The following is a 17,589-nucleotide window of genomic DNA, read 5'->3' as shown; positions in this document are numbered from 1 at the left end:
CTCATTTGTTTTATTATGGGCCAGACAGTAAGAGCTAGAGTGACATTTTTATGGTAGGAAAATAGGATATACATGTAAATATTTCACACATAGAATATATTTCATGAATGTGTGAAATGAATGAACGAACCAGTGAATGATTCAATGGATGAATGAATGCAAACCAGAGGTTTATTTTGTTAGCAGGGAAGAATCAGGTCAAAGCAATGACACATCATTGTGCATGCATTTATTCTGCAAACTTTCATGAAAAAACAGTTCGACAGAAATTGTACAAAAAGCTCAGTACAACAGCATTTACACAATTTACTGGTCCATCATCCGCCCCGAGGCATCGTGACAGTTATCAAAGATGAGGCTGTAGTCGGTGCCTCCAGCTTTGACAAAGTCAGAGACAGTCTTGGACCCTCTGAAATTTTTCACTTCAATGACCTGTAAAATTAAAAATAAAGAAGCAGTAAGTAAATAATAAACAAACAAACAAATACATACATAGTAAATTATAGGCATCTGAAATATTTATTATATATATATATATATATATATATATATATATATATATATATATAACATAATATTTTACATACCTTCCAGTTGGAGCTCATGTGACGAGCAGCCACTACCACGGTCTGGGATGAGATGCCATAGCTGTTTCCCTTATGGACCAGCCATTTAGTGCCATCCTCCAAAGTCACTCTGGGACAGAATTCATATTAGCATAAAATCAAGCACCGTGATTCAGAACAACTGCCTTAAGCATTAATATACAGCCTAAGCATCAAATCTGTTTCTCTAGCGCTTTTCAAACATGTACAAATATTCTGTAACATTCACATCCACATTTAATATTTAGAATCAATCACAAGTTCATTTATAAATATAAATACGTAAGACATTTATAATATTACCTCACACCAGAGTGGCTGAGAGCTCCAGCTTGGAATGACAAACCTTCCAATGGTCTTCTCAGTCTTTCAGCCTCATACACTTTGGAGTTATACAGTTTTCTCAGATCAGACATTTTGGAGAGATCATAGTTATAAGAATTGGTCTGGCCTATGTAAATGAATGAGAGAAAAACAAATATATTAGGCTTTTGGCATAAGTAAACAGCTTGACAGATAAACAAAATTGGAATATTTTCCTATTATATATCAAATGGCATGGTTAAAAACTGTAGTAAAGAAAATAGATTGCATAATATTTGGAATGCTGCATGTTGGTACACTGAAAGCATTAGGTAATTTGTAGGGGGATGAGGGGGGATGCCATCCCCCTTGTCAGCAATATGACCAAAATTCATACCCCTTGTTAACCTGCCATCCACCTATATACTCTATAGAGTAGTGTCAGTGACCATTGGACCATTCCCCCTGTTGGACATTGCGCCATCCTCACTGTTTAAGAAAAAAAAAAAATCATCCCCCCTGACTGAAAGGCTATACCATTTTAGGATGTTATACAAACTTACCAGTGCCCCATGAGGACTCAGCAACCATCACCAGCATGGCTAAGAGAGCCAGGCTTACTGCAGTCTTGAAGGAAGACATGGCTGATATCTAAGTGGAACTGTAATCTTTATCAAAACTGAGAGTTAAACAGCAGGCAAAGAGGCTGATCTACTTATACACCCCTGACTGTGGTCCAGCCCCTTCACTAAACATGACCTCATAGTTTGTTTTCCTCAGACATGCACAACGTGCACAGACCAAATGAACTGGGGAAATGCAGCATTGCACAACTTTGTGAATAATTCCATCCTGAAAAAAAAGGAACAAAAACAAAAAGGAAACCCTGATTTTCTAGGATATTTTTCACTTGTTTGAAAGTTGATACTTGTTCTGAATCAGATTTGCTGCAGAAACATAATTTAACTGCCTGAAAACTGTTAGATCGTACAATTTAATCCTAGTACACATTGAGGAAGTATGCAGTGTCCTTAACAATTCTGAAATTTGTGAAAACAAGAGATATATTGTGACATTTCCCTTTGCTTATGGTAAAACTATTAATGTTTAAACATAGAGGAGTTGACTAAAGCATTGTTTTTTGGTTTTTTTTGAAGTCATGTGCAATTTTATCAGAGTATAATTACATGAACTTTTCAGGTTTTTGGACATGAAAGCTGAGAAATGCTTTTATAATTTGCTTGTTTACAATACCTGGAACTGGAATGCAAAACTGATCTCAATTATGTACTGTCCTTTTTTGGTACATAGTTTACCACTCACTTGGCCCTGAGCAGAAACATCAATGTCCAATGTGACAAATGTTTAAAGTCCATCGCAATGGTCTGCCAATGTAACGCTAGAGAAAACTGGCGAGATGAAACAATTATACTGAGTGCAGTTTACCTTTACACAGTCTTTTGTATTATGGTAAAGCAGGGATTTTTCCTCACTTTGAAATAATAGTTGAGAAATAATTACTTACATTAAAAATTGTTGAGAAATTATACATGAAACAAATTACTTTATAACAGAGAAGACATGAAAGATTTCCCTTTTTCATTTGTAGGCCAACAGTCTCTTCATCCTGTCATCCTTTAGAGGTCTCGTCAGCTCAGATGTTGACAGTTGGAAATAAGCCATTCCAAAATGACACTGCATGAGTTGTTCAGTCTGTGTGTATGTGCATTACCAGAGGGGGTGTGTGACTGGATGGTATATCACTGACGTTTGCTGGCACAGGACATGTGACTTGAGGTTGCCCCTGAAAATCTGTCTGACTTTATAGCAAACTAGAGTCTAATGCAGCTCGAAAAGCAGACATGGCTGATTTTTTCAGTGATTTTTCACTGATTACCACAGTTTGAGTGTTAGGAAGGCAAACCATCTTATTCTGATCGCCCTTGAAACTTGCAGTTAACTGTATACAAACCTGCCCTTCACAGACATGCGCACACACGCACAGAGATAAACCGAGAACCTGCAGAGTTACACAACTTTGGGAAAACCCCTGAGGTATAAATCAAGGGTCACTTTTAATTTTTTGGATTGAAAAAAAAAAGAAAAAAAAAGAAGAATTAAGTTTCAACTGATCAAATCTGCAAATTTACTATCAGTTAGACATTAGTAGGTCAACAGACCATATTTTTTTATTTGTATTTGGTGTTGCAATGTTATGGGTGAGTCAGAGTCCAAGCTCTGATTCATGCTTTAACAGTTGACTCTGCCTGTGAACTTCTGGGAAAAGCAAGCATGAGCAAATTCAATCTACACACACAGAGAATATTATAATAATTTATTGGTTATTGCACACAATCAGAAGAATGTTTATTCTGTCAGTTTTGAAAGTACGTGTGGTGATGATTGATCAGAGCACAAGTTACTCAAAGTACAAACAAAAAGGATCTGAAAAAATACAATCCATATGATAGCATGAAAAAAAAAACAAAAAACAGAAACAACAACAACAACAACAACAAAAACTAGCCTATAGATTACCAGGGCTGAACAGCAACGAAGTACATTTACTTGTGTACTGTACTTACATTTTTCAGTATCTGTACTTTTCTTGAGTGTTTTTTTTTTTTTTTTTTGGAAACTCATGATTTTTACTCCACGACATATGAAAGACAATTATTGTACTTTTACTCCACTACATTTCTATGAAGGTTCTCGTTACATAATGCTTCAAAGCATAACTTTGAAGTCAGCGGAAGAAATTTTTTTTTCTAAAATGCGATAGGCCATATTGGGTTTGTCACAGGGCAAAAACCAGTCACAGTAACCTACTAAAATGCTGTCAGTCAAGTGCTGGCTGCATTTTTTTAACAACTGAACTTAACGGTTTTACTGATGACTACTACTACGGCAGATAAAGATGATAAAGATAAAGGTTCCTCACCAGAGCAGCCATGGCCATATCTTAAGTCCATGTCTGAAATTTTTTAAATCAACCGGTTTTCAAGCTAATTGCCTCCCGTACGCGTTCGCGCGCTGTGTTCGCCTAACGCTTACAATTATATTTGCCGCAGTAGATATGATATGCGACTTGAAAATCGCGATTAATATGTTTGTGAATGTGTGACGAATCTGGTGACAGAGGGAGACCACAACTGCTACTGTTAACACAGCGTGTGAACACGTACGGAATCCAGTTAGCTTGGAAAACATGTGGGACATAACATCGGGTCCTGTGTGAATCCACTGCTGACGCATAGTAATAGTTAGCCAGCAAAATGCCGAGTTAACTTTACTAACAAAAGTCATTTCAGAAATATATGTTTTAATCTTGTCAGACAAACACAGTACTACTGGTAAGGTCACGCGAAGGCAGTGGATTCGATTCACATAGGACCCAATGTCAATAAAACGAGAGGACGAGAGTACAAATGGGGGCGGGGGCGGGGGCGGTGTCAAGCGGTGAGCCGGCGACGAGGGTCATCCAGCTGTTTCACATGTCAGGCAATGCTATGTAGTAGAAGTAAAATGAACGTAGCCTACAACATTATGACGTATTTATCCTTTTAAGGCTAATCTGAGTTAACCTAGGGCCTGTTTAACTGAAGCTATACACTGTCTTTTATAGAAGAAGCATTCGATTCAACTGTGTCTGTATAGGCTTTGTAGTATATTCCACAAGCCTTTTATTCTACAGGTTCTACAAGCAAGTCAGTGCATTCAGTAGGTTGTTTCAGAGTCATTAGGCTCTATAAATGCATTGTGGCAACAATACAACAATGCGTTGACATTAAAAAGAAAATGTACTTTTGAATACTTAAGTATTTTCAAAAGCAAGTTCTCCAGTACTTTAACTCAAGTAAAAATTTAACTGAACAACTTTTACTTGTATTGGAGTAGTATTATTTGACCAGGAGTATCTACACTTTGACTTAAGTAATGGGGTTGTGTGCTTTGTCCACCTCTGCAGATTCCAGAGAGTGGAGTCTGAGCAGCGTAGAATTGCCTTTCATATTGCGAGTGAGTTTGGAAGTACCATTCGATCATAAACTCATCTTTTTTTTTTTTTATGGGCCAGACAGTAAGAGCCATGGAGACATTTTTATGGTAGAAAAATACTAGGATGTATATGTAAGTATTTCACACATAGAGTATATTTCACAAATGTGTGAAACGAATGAAGTGAATGAATCAACGGATGAGTGAATGAGCACCAGAGGTTTATTAGTTAGCGAGGAAAAATCAGGTTAAAGTAATGATACAGCATCTTGCATGCATTTATTCTACAGAATTTTCATGAATACAGTGCATATATAAAAACAGCTCAACAGAAATTGTACAAAAAGCTCAGTACAACAGCATTTACACAAATCTTGAAATTTACTGGTCCATCATCCGCCCCGAGGCATCGTGACAGTTATCAAAGATGAGGCTGTAGTCGGTGCCTCCAGCTTTGACAAAGTCAGAGACAGTCTTGGACCCTCTGAAATTTTTCACTTCAATGACCTGTAAAATTAAAAATAAAGAAGCAGTAAGTAAATAATAAACAAAAAAACAAATACATACATAGTAAATTATAGGCATCTGAAATATTTCTAGGGCAAAATGGCATTTAGAACTCCCATACCTTCCATTTGGAGTTCATGTGACGAGCAGCCACTACCACGGTCTGGGACGAGATGCCATAGTTTTCTCCCTTATGGATCAGCCATTTAGTGCCATCCTCCAAAGTCACTCTGGGACAGAATTCATATTAGCATAAAATCAAGCACCGTGATTCAGAACAACTGCCTTAAGCATTTATATATAGCCTAAGCATCAAATCTGTTTCTCTAGAGCTTTCCAAACATGTACAAATATTCTGTAACATTCACATCCACATTTAATATTTAGAATCAATCACAAGTTCATTTATAAATAGAAGTACGTAAGACATTTATAATATTACCTCACTCCAGAGTGGCTGAGGGCTCCAGCTTGGAATGACAAACCTTCCAATGGTCTCTTCATTCTTTCAGCCTCATACACTTTGGAGTTATACAGTTTTGTCAGCTCAGACATTTTGGAGATATCATAGTTATAAGAATTGGTCTGGCCTATGTAAATGAATGAGAGAAAAACAAATATATTAGGCTTTTGGCATAAGTAAACAGCTTGACAGATAAACAAAATCGGAGAGCTTTCATACTATATATTTATGAAATGGTGTGGTGAAGAACTGTGGTATAAAAACAGATGTAGGGGGATGAGGTGGATGCCATCCCCCTTGTCAGAAAAATGACCAAAATGCATCCCCCTTGTTAACCTGCCATCCACCTGTATATTCTATAGAGTAGTGTCAGTGACCATTGGGCCATCCCACCTGTACGCCATTGTACTAGCCCCCCTGTTAAAAAATAGCAAATCAACCACCCCCCCCCCCCGACTGAAAGGCCATACCATTTTAAGACATTATACAAACTTACCAGTGCCCCATGAGGACTCAGCAACCATCACCAGCATGGCTAAGAGAGCCAGGCGTACTGCAATCTTGAAGGAAGACATGGCTGATATCTAAGTGGAATCGTAATCTTTATCAAAACTGAGAGTTAAACAGCAGGCAAAGAGGCTGATCTACTTATACACCCCTGACTGTGGTCCTCCCCTTTCACTAAACATAACCTCATAGTTTGTTTTCCTCAGACATGCACAACGTGCACAGACCAAATGAACTGGGGAAATATAGCATTGCACAACTTTGTGAATAATTCCACTCTGGAAAAAAAGAAGAAAAAAAAGAACAAAAACAAAAAGGAAACCCTGATTTTCTAGGATATTTTTCACTTGTTTGAAAGTTGATACTTGTTCTGAATCAGATTTGCTGCAGAAACATAATTTAACTGCCTGAAAACTGTTAGATCGTACAATTTAATCCTAGTACACATTGAGGAAGTATGCAGTGTCCTTAACAATTCTGAAATTTGTGAAAACAAGAGATATATTGTGACATTTCCCTTTGCTTATGGTAAAACTATTAATGTTTAAACATAGAGGAGTTGACTAAAGCATTGTTTTTTGGTTTTTTTTTGAAGTCATGTGCAATTTTATCAGAGTATAATTACATGAACTTTTCAGGTTTTTGGACATGAAAGCTGAGAAATGCTTTTATAATTTGCTTGTTTACAATACCTGGAACTGGAATGCAAAACTGATCTCAATTATGTACTGTCCTTTTTTGGTACACTGAAAATTTAGTTTACCAGACACTTGGCCCTGAGCAGAAACATCAATGTCCGATGTGACAAACGTTTAAAGTCCATTGCAATGGTCTGCCAACGTAACGCTAGAGAAAACTGGCGAGATGAAACAATTATACTGAGTGCAGTTTACCTTTACACAGTCTATTGTATTATGGTAAAGCAGGGATTGTTTCTCACATTTGAAATAATAGTTGAGAAATAATTACTTACGTTAAAAATTGTTGAGAAATTATACATGAAACAAATTACTTTATAACAGAGAAGACATGAAAGATTTCCCTTTTTCATTTGTAGGCCAACAGTCTCTTCATCCTGTCATCCTTTAGAGGTCTCGTCAGCTCAGATGTTGACAGTTGGAAATAAGCCATTCCAAAATGACACTGCATGAGTTGTTCAGTCTGTGTGTATGTGCATTACCAGAGGGGGTGTGTGACTGGATGGTATATCACTGACGTTTGCTGGCACAGGACATGTGACTTGAGGTTGCCCCTGAAAATCTGTCTGACTTTATAGCAAACTAGAGCCTAATGCAGCTTGAAAAGCAGACATGGCTGATTTTTTCAGTGATTTTTGAGTGTTAGGAAGGCAAACCATCTTATTCTGGTCGCCCTTGAAACTCGCAGTTAACTGTATACAAACCTGCCCTTCACAGACATGCGCACTGAGAATCTGCAGTGTTACACAACTTTGGGAAAACCAGTGAGAGATAAATCAAGAGTCACTTTTAATTTTTTGGATTGAAAAAAAAAGATAGAATAATATAATTAAATTTCAACTGATCAAATCTGCAAATGTAATATTAGTTAGAGATCATAAGGTCATCAGACCATATTTGTTTATTTGTGTTGCAATATTATGGGTGAGTCAGAGCCCAAGCTCTGATTCATGCTTAAACAGTTGACTCTGCCTGTGAACCTCTGGGAAAAGCAAGCATGAGCCAATTCAATCTACACACACAGAGAATATTATAATAATTTATTGGTTATTGCACACAATCAGAAGAATGTTTATTCTGTAAGTTTTGAAAGTAAGTGTGGTGATGATTGATCAGAGCACAAATTACTCAAAGTACAAACAGAAAGGATTTGAAAAAACAAAACAAAAAACCCCCAGAAAAATTACAAAAACAATCTGTTTTGGTAGAGCTGGAATGGAGGTAATTTCTGAAAGCAAGTAATGAAGACAGAATTAAGATACAGGTAACTTTAGGAGACAATAAATGTGGACAGAATTACAGTGATAACAATTTTCAGAGATATGAGTACTTGTAAGATATTTATAGATTGTTTAATGTATTTTTTATGTATTGTTTTATAATTTGTTAATGTTTGTCACAGAATCTCACTTTACTCATCAATCAGAGTTAACTATTGTACACTCTGCTCTGCACAGTGTTGCTAAGCAAGAGAGTTTAAGAAAGAGCTATTAGAAGTCTTGAAACTTAGGATCTTGAAACTAATTTGTCTTAACAGTCTAAAATAAAATGTGGGTACAATTCACTCTCTTTGTGCATTCACAATCAAAGCTGGGGGGAAAACAGTTCTACGATAAAAGTTAACCTGTAAAAAGGTCAAAACAAATGTTTTCTTAAAGAGTTCTGCAGCTAACATTATCTGTCACAACCCACAAAGTAAACAGAAAAATGTCTTTGTACTTTGAGCATTTCTCAGAATTGATGGAACAAAGCTGACTGTTGTTTTTTTTTTAATGATGGCTAGCGAGGAGAACAGCGGGGAAATCCAGTCTGGTGTAACAGCCAGCCCTCCCTAATAAATCATTAATGTCTGACTCACCGGTTAAATGTCCGCCAGTAGGGGGAGTAAAAATACATTTGGCGCTGTAAAAAGTCTTTCCTGTCTTATCACTTCACACTATCATTCAAACCAGGTAGCTGAATGCAGAGTCCAGAACAACAAATATTAATGATGGAAACAGATAAGTGTTAATAAGTGTTTGCCATCAACTGTTCTCTTTAAAGTCTGTCCAAATACTGAGACCCTATCCTCAAACGAGTACCCAAAGGTCTCTGGACAGATCATGTTAAATAAATGAATGAATTAATCAGTACATAAATATAATGTGATGGCTGCTTCCAAAATACATGCAGACAGTACATTTACAAACTGTTTTTTCACATTTAAAATGATAATGTTAGTCAATCCATAATCACATAGAGGTCACACGCAAGCTGAGTGACCACAGAGAATTAGTTACTTTATTACACAGAGACAGGTGAGTTACCTAGGGGCAATTTAGCATCTCCAATTTGCCTAACGTGCATGTCTTTGGACTGTGGGAGGAAGCCCATTCAAACTCGGGGAGAGCATGCAAACTCCACACTGAAAGCATTACTGGTTCATCATGCGTCGAGATGCATCGTGACAGTTGTCTTTAAGGATATTGTAGTTGCTACCTCCAGCTTTCACAAAATCAGAGACGCTGCGACTTCCTCCAAAATCTTTCGCTTCACCTGTGGGCTGTTAAACAAATAAACGCATATATTACCAAAATGACTGTAGCCACAGAGACCAGCTGACAATACAATGTATAGTGGAAGTGACAGTGTGATCCACTGTTTTCCCTACAGTAGAACGGCTATATATGTCGTACACAATATATAATTTTTTTTATCCACGGCACCCCAACATTACATACTTACTTTTCACTCTCAGCACCTTATATTTACCTTAACCTTAAATTCCATATTTCATATGTTTCCAACATATTTTCATATTTCATCAAATGTAAACATATTTCATGGGCAAAGTTTAAATATGACTTTTGGAAAACATAAGTAGGCAGCTGGTCAGTTTAATGGGATACACATGCCCGCCTCTGACTTCAAAGTCTCTTAATACGAGAGGGACTGTGGACAGTGGAAAGCGGAGGCCCTGTTCTACTGACAGCCTTTGCCTCAGCTTCTTAACTCCGCCAACGAGGTTATGTTTTCGGTGCGGTTTGTTTGTTGGTTTGTCTTACTGCCTTTCTGAGACAGGGCAAAAATTAACTGAATTTGTCAAGCAATTTGTCTGCGCTCTCTGAGTGCACTCCTAGCTCGTGATATTTCCCCTCTCATCAGACTAGCCGACATCTGCTGACACGTTACGTTAAGAAGAGCGTGTTTGCAGTTAACGTTAGCCTATGTTACCCCTTAACCAATCGGTTAGAACCGTTCGAAAATAATCTTGCTCAAGACATTTAAACAGATCTAAAACAATTTTATAAATGACATTGGTAAATTCCAAATGTTATCAAAATATTGTCGCGGCACCCACTTTGAGAAACCCTGTTGTATTGCAAGAGAAAAAAACAGCAAAGCTGATATAAAAAGGTGTCATAGTTTGGTTATCATGTGACAAGAAAAAGGGTTTATTTGTCTGCTTGTTTTGAAGGTTAAGGAATGATAAGCATTATCTGATATTCTCACCTTCCAGTTGGAGCTCATGTGACGAGCATCTGTGACCACAGTGTCGGTTGAGAGGCCGTAACGATCCCCTTTATGGACCAGGTATTTTGATCCATCCTCTAAAGTCACTCTGGAGAAGGAAAATGAAAGAATGAATGAAGGAATGAATGAATTGATTAATTAATTAACTGATTCACTGAAAAGGACTAATATTTAGGTCCAATTTTTATGCACCCGCTCAGGGCAATTAGCCGGAATCAAATCAGTGTTTACAGATAATGAAAATGGATCTGAAGACTATCTACAATGAAGTGCAGTGGTATCATAAAACAACAGATATCTAAGACCTGACACATGTGTGAATATAATTTTTCATATTCCTTTATTCTGAGGACAACAGCCCAGCACTTTAACCTTGATCACACAGTCCTGATAAAAAATGTATCAGCTCATTTGGCTTTGCTTGTAAGAGCATTTGGATAAGATAATTTGGATAATTTGGATAAGAAAGGGCATTTCTGAAGGGAATGAGTTTGTCAGATCATTCAGTATCAAGCGAGCCATTCAGTAGTGAGGGATTTAGTGATAAACAGTTGTCTGCAGTTGCTGTTTTGCACGGCTGCAGCAGCTCTCTTTGCTGCAATGGAGAAATCACCTGACTCCAGAGTGGCTGAGATCGCCCTTTTGGAAAGACAGGCCCTCTAAAGGTCTGGTCATTCTCTCCGCATGATGAACTCGGGAATTGAACAACCCCCTTAGACCAGACATGCTGGAAATGTCATGGTTGTAGTTTCTCTGTCCTCCTGAGAACAGAGTCAATGACAACAGAAGGAACATATACAACAGTGAGCAACTGTGTTACTGTATACGAAAATGCCATGTCAACATCATGCTTTATTTTTCTTTACTCACCATTACCCCATGAGGACTCAGCAACCATCACCAGCATGGCTAAGAGAGCCAGGCTTACTGCAGTCTTGTGAGAGAACATGGCTAATGGTTCAGCACAGTTTTCGTCTTTGTCAAAATCTGAGACTGATGAAGGGCAGTCAGACCAGTGTATTTATATTCACCTGCCAGGGTTCCCAATTTACTTTCCAAACATGCAGGCAAACAAGAGGAGGGATTTACAGAATTGCTCAACACAGAAGGAAAGCCCTGAATTTTGCCAATCTATGTACTTTGCTGGTCTACAAAATGAATTTTAAATTAGCAGTATCCTGGACATTCCTGATCAGGTGAAGACCAGATAAACATTCAAAATCCATTTGTCATCATGTAACAGTGATAATCAGTGAGGTAGAAGTTTTATGAAAATATATTTTATTGAATGCTTTGGTTCCAAGTGAACATAGAGGAATTGGAACATATATATCGATAAACAAACAAACGAACAAAAAAAATCTAAAACACATTTTCAGTTATGTTGTTGTTTTAAAGTGTGCTCTCCTTTCAGTTAATCAGATCTCTTTATTTTCCCCAAGTATAGCATGCATTTCCAAGTTCATGAAAATCAGCTCATTTTATGAGAAATGACATATCGCACAGGATCGCTGACTGAGTATATTAACAAAATGAAATTTCACCCCAGTCATTGCATTAAATGAAACAAAATGAAATGAAAGGATTCACTTGGGAACAGAAGAATAGAAGAAGAGTTGAATGGAAGTTTCAGATCACTGGCTTATCACAAAGTGTAAGGAATGAATAGACAGTCACTTTATTTGAGGAATTCTGACTGTTTCTAACTGAACAAAGCACTGTGGTGGACACACAGTATATTAGATTCAGGAATAAATGATATTTTGGTAGAGGAGCTACCTCTTTCTTGGAGGTAACTGGCAGGTCGCTAAGAATTCGCATAGTTTTACTGTTGTTGCATAGTCTTTTTTTTTTCTCTTTCGTGAAGATTAATTGAGTAACTCATTCTGCAATTTTGCAAGATTTCCAAATAGAGGAATGTCCAAACATGTGTGTTTGCACTGCTCTCTTGTGTCCAGGGGGGTATTCCAGAAAGCGGGTTTAGAGAAAACTCTGAGTTAGTTAACTCAGAACAAGTAGTAAACCTCCTAATAGAAGAGCCTAACGGCTTTGTTTTGCTAGGAGAATGAAGCCATAGGACTCTCCTATTAGGAGGTTTACTACTTACTCTGAGTTAACTAACTCAGAGTTTTCACTAAACCTGCTTTCTGGAATACCCCCCAGGTGAATGTCAGGTTTCCATATTGAGGGAGGATAAATTTGTCATGTGTTTCTCCACACATCTGACCCTAAATTTCTTTGGAGCTGTGCCTTGTGAGCAGGTCCTCTTTGATTGGACTTGGCAGCTGTCTGTCACAGGGATGTGAAGAAGCTGCCAAACTGCTGTAATCAGGTAGTGCCTGTGGCTCAGAGCAGGACAGCAGAGAATGTTTAGGGCAGTGCTTTACTCAAATCAAGGGCTGGGGACTCACTGGACTGAAACTCTAGCTCTGATCCACAAGTAACACAGTTAATTGATCAATGACCTTATCAAATTTTTTAAATGGCCTCAATGCATTTAAAAACCATAGCCCTTGGCTCCACTGAAAATGAGCTGTCCAAAGAGTCCACACTAAAGAAAAACCCCTGGTTTTAAGAGACTGGGACTGAAATTCCTGCACTGGACTACAGCTGGTTACTAGATGATTATAAGATGTGTAGTTGGCCGTGTTAAGAGAAAGAGATTGATAATAACTGATACAAGGTTCCTGGCCTAAGTGCATGGCAGCACTGGGACAGTCCTGATGTTTTATGTAGCACAGTAATGAATACAGTTCCAAACATGGTCTGGATGCTGTTCAGACAGAATATGCCACTTTGTACCACTGTGACTACAGTGTTCTCTTCCCATAGGAACTGTCTGGAGAGTGGAGGCAGGATCTCCAATATACTCATGACATTTTCACAAACAATGTGCCCTACTCTACACATGTATTTATACATAATTCATAATTATGATTCAAAGATTATGTGAAAAAAAAATCAAAATGTAATAACAGCTGCCATCAGAAAGCATTTATTTGATTCATTCAAGTGAGGTATTTTTCCAATTATTAAACAATAAAATCAGTTAATCCATAATCACACATATGTAGAGGGCATATGCTACTTGAGTGAATGCACAGTGCTAGTTACATTATTACAACCAGAGAAATGACTTTGTTTGGTCAAACCACTCTCCAGGCCTTCAGATCAAGGTACCAATGATTCCCTGAAATTCCACTCTCTGTTTCACATAGACTCAGTTATAATCAGTTGGTATTAATCAGATATCCAGTTCCACCAATCTGTTTCTTTTCTTTTCTTTTTCTTTTTTTTTTGAAAAAGATTGAAGGACAATATATACTGAATAATAGAACAAACTGCTTATGGAAAGTGGACTCCTTTGGTGGAGTTATGAAATATAGACTTTACATTTTTAGAATGTTGGTCAACAGAAAAGAGCTTTTAAATTAAGCCACTCCAGTGAACCTAAATATCTGATCTTATGACAGGTGATCCTAGATCTGAGACTAAAGAAAAGATTGTTTATTTTTATTTATTTATTCTTGTAAGATTTGTCCTAACAGTCATGTATCCATTTCTGTAAAAATTGAACTTTGTTTTTAGAAACAGATGTAAACAATAGTCAAAAAGTAAGATCATATTTTTCCTACAACTGCTAGAGCTTTCTTTCACAAATTACATCAAAAACATATTGCTGTCAATTATTTTTCATTATTAAAGAAAAAGAAAAGGAAAGAAAAAAAAGAACATCTGGACAAAACCATATTGTTTAAGTAATTTTATTGGAAATCTAATGGAGAACATGCATTTAACAATTTACTTATAATTTTAGATTTTGCTTTTACTTTTGCTGAAAAAAGTGTGTTTGCTGTTTGTTGTGCTACCCATTCTGTAATTGTAATAAATAACCTCACCAAATCAACCCACACTTCAGTTGATTCTTCCTTAGGATAACAGTGAGAATGACTGACTGTAGACTGACAATAACCTACAAATGAAAGCCTGGCATTACTGGTTCATCATACGTCGAGATGCATCATGACAGTTGTCTTTACGGAGATCGTAGTTGCTACCTCCAGCTTTCACAAAATCAGAGACGGTGCGACTTCCTCCAAAATCTTTCGCTTCACCTGTGGGCTGTTAAACAAATAAACGCATATATTATCAAAATGACTGTAGCCACAGAGACCAGCTGACAATACAATGTATAGTGGAAGTGGCAGTGTGATCCACTGTTTTTCCATATAGCAGAAAAGCTCTATGTGTTGTATTGCAAGAGAAAAAACAGCAAACTGGTAACTGATGTATGAGGATGTCATAGTATGGTTATCATGTGAGAAGAAAAAGTTTTTTTTGTATTGAATGTACAGGAATGATAAAAGTTGTCTGATTTTCTCACCTTCCAGTTGGAGCTCATGTGACGAGCATCTGCGACCACAGTGTCGGTTGAGAGGCCATAACGATCCCCTTTATGGACCATGTATTTTGATCCATCCTCTAAAGTCACTCTGGAGAAGGAAAATGAAACAATGAATGAATGATTGCCTGAATTGATTAATTAATTAACTGATTCACTGAAAAGCATTAATATTTAGGTCCAATTTTTATGCACCACCTCAGGGCAATTAGATGGAATCAGATCAGTGTTTACAGATAATGAAAATGGATCTAAAGGCTGTCTACAATGAAGTGCAGTGGTATCATAAAACAACAGATAGACCTGACACATGTGTGAATATAATTTCATATTCCTTTTTACTGAGGAAAACAGCCCAGCACTTTAAACTTGATCACATAGTTCTGATAAAGAACATATCAGTTCATTTGGCTTTGCTTGTAAGAGCAAAATCAGATCATTTGGATAAGAAAGGGCATTTCTGAAGGGAATGAGTTTGTCAGATCATTCAGTATCAGTATCAAGCGAGTAATGTCACAGTCCAGCCCTCCTCTTCCAGGTCCTAATCCATGTGTCCTGTCTTGCATGTCTTGGCTGTCTGTTCCAGGTTGCTGCGGTCCATGTTTTACCCTGTTTCCTGTCTGGTTCCCGCTCACCTGCTGCCACTCACCTCATCGGCCACTGCATTTAAGCCCTGTCTGTTTCCCCAACAGCATGCCAGATTATCTCGCCATATTCATTATTACCTAGTCAGTTCCTGGATTTGCGATTTTGTCTTGTGTTTTTGTTACCTCAGCTTGGTTCTGGTGCCTCTGTATCGTGTTTTTTGGAACCTCTGCCTGGTTTTTCTGACTCTTTGTGCCTGAATTTCTCTGCCTGTTTTTGACTACCGCTTTTGTCTTTGTCCACCGGTACCATCATTGTGATTTTGTCTTTTTTTTTTTTTGGAAAGTGAGGATTTCGTTAAACATCTGTTAAATAACATTCTGTCCTCTGGGTCTGCTTTTGGGTCCTCACTCTACCAGGCCTCACTGGCCCTAACAAGTAGTGAGGGATTTAGTGATAAACAGCTGTCTGCAGTTGCTGTTTTGCACGGCTGCAGCAGCTCTCTTTGCTGCAATGGAGAAATCACCTGACTCCGGAGTGGCTGAGATCGCCTATTTGGAAAGGCAGGCCCTCTAAAGGTCTGGTCATTCTCTCTGCATGTTGAACTCTGGAATTGAACAACCCCCTCAGGCCAGACATGCTGGAAATGTCATGGTTGTAGTTTCTCTGTCCTCCTGAGAATAGAGTCAGTGACAACAGAAGGAATATATACAACAGTGAGCAACTGTGTTACTGTATATGAAAATGCCATGTCAACATCTTGCTTTTTTTTTTTTTACTCACCATTACCCCATGAGGACTCAGCAACCATCACCAGCATGGCTAAGAGAGCCAGGCTTACTGCAGTCTTGTGAGAGAACATGGCTAATGGTTCAGCACAGTTTTTGTCTTTGTCAAAATCTGAGACTGATGAAGGGCAGTCCGACCAGTGTATTTATATTCGCCTGCCAGGGTTCCCAATTTCCTTTCCGAACATGCAGGCAAACAAGGGGAGGGATTTACAGAATTGCTCAACACAGAAGGAAAGCCCTGAACTTTGCCTATCTATGCATGTTGTTGGTCTACAAAATGAATCTGAAAGTGAAAGTGTCCTGGAAATTCTTTAATACATAAAGACCAGTTATAGAGACAAAATCCATTTTATATCATGTAACAGTGAAAATCAGTGTGGAAGAAGCCTTAGGAAAATATATTTTATTCAATGTTTTTGTTCTGCATGAACTTAGAGGGATGGGAATGCATATAATAACAAAGAAAGGAAAAGATGAAACATTGCTCTGATATATATTCCTGATAATGTAGTGCTCTCATTTCAATGAGCCATACAAACACTACATACTAGTGTGCATTGCATTCTGTGGCAAAAGCTTTCTCTCTATCTTCTTCTCTCTCAGTTTTACACTCCATCTCCCATATATACATTTCAGTCATCCTCAGTGTCGAAAAACACAACAAACCAAAAACACGAATTTGTGAACCACTCAGCGCTGCTATGGAGGATCTGTACACTATAAAAAACACGGGGTTCATTTTTACAACAACAACAATGACAATAATAAAAAAATAACAACAAGAAATAATAATAATAATAATAATAATAATAATAATATAGTCACTGATAATACAATGTTTCTCTTAAAGCATCATGCATTTCCATGTATATGAAGAAAACAGTTGGTATTTTGAAAGATAACACATCATACAAGATTTTGAAGGAGTTTAGAAACAAGATGATATCATTCTAATCACTGAATTCAAGGAAATTGCAAAGAAAATGAAATTTGAGACTTCACTTGAGGAAAGAAGAACAGAGGAAAGTAGAATGACAGTTTCAGATCATTGACATGTCAGACAGTATAAAGAATAAATATATGGTAAATCCATTTAAGGAAAATTCTGACCACTTTTAATTGAACAAATCACCTTGGTGGGCACATGGTATATTTGATTTGTGACAAAAATAATATTTTAGTAAAAGACCTACTTCTATCTCAGAGATAACTTGAGGAT

The sequence above is a fragment of the Chanos chanos genome, chromosome 8 (genome assembly GCF_902362185.1).
Source record: "Chanos chanos chromosome 8, fChaCha1.1, whole genome shotgun sequence".
Taxonomy (NCBI): Eukaryota; Metazoa; Chordata; class Actinopteri; order Gonorynchiformes; family Chanidae; genus Chanos; species Chanos chanos.
Note: the sequence above shows the minus strand (reverse complement) of the source record.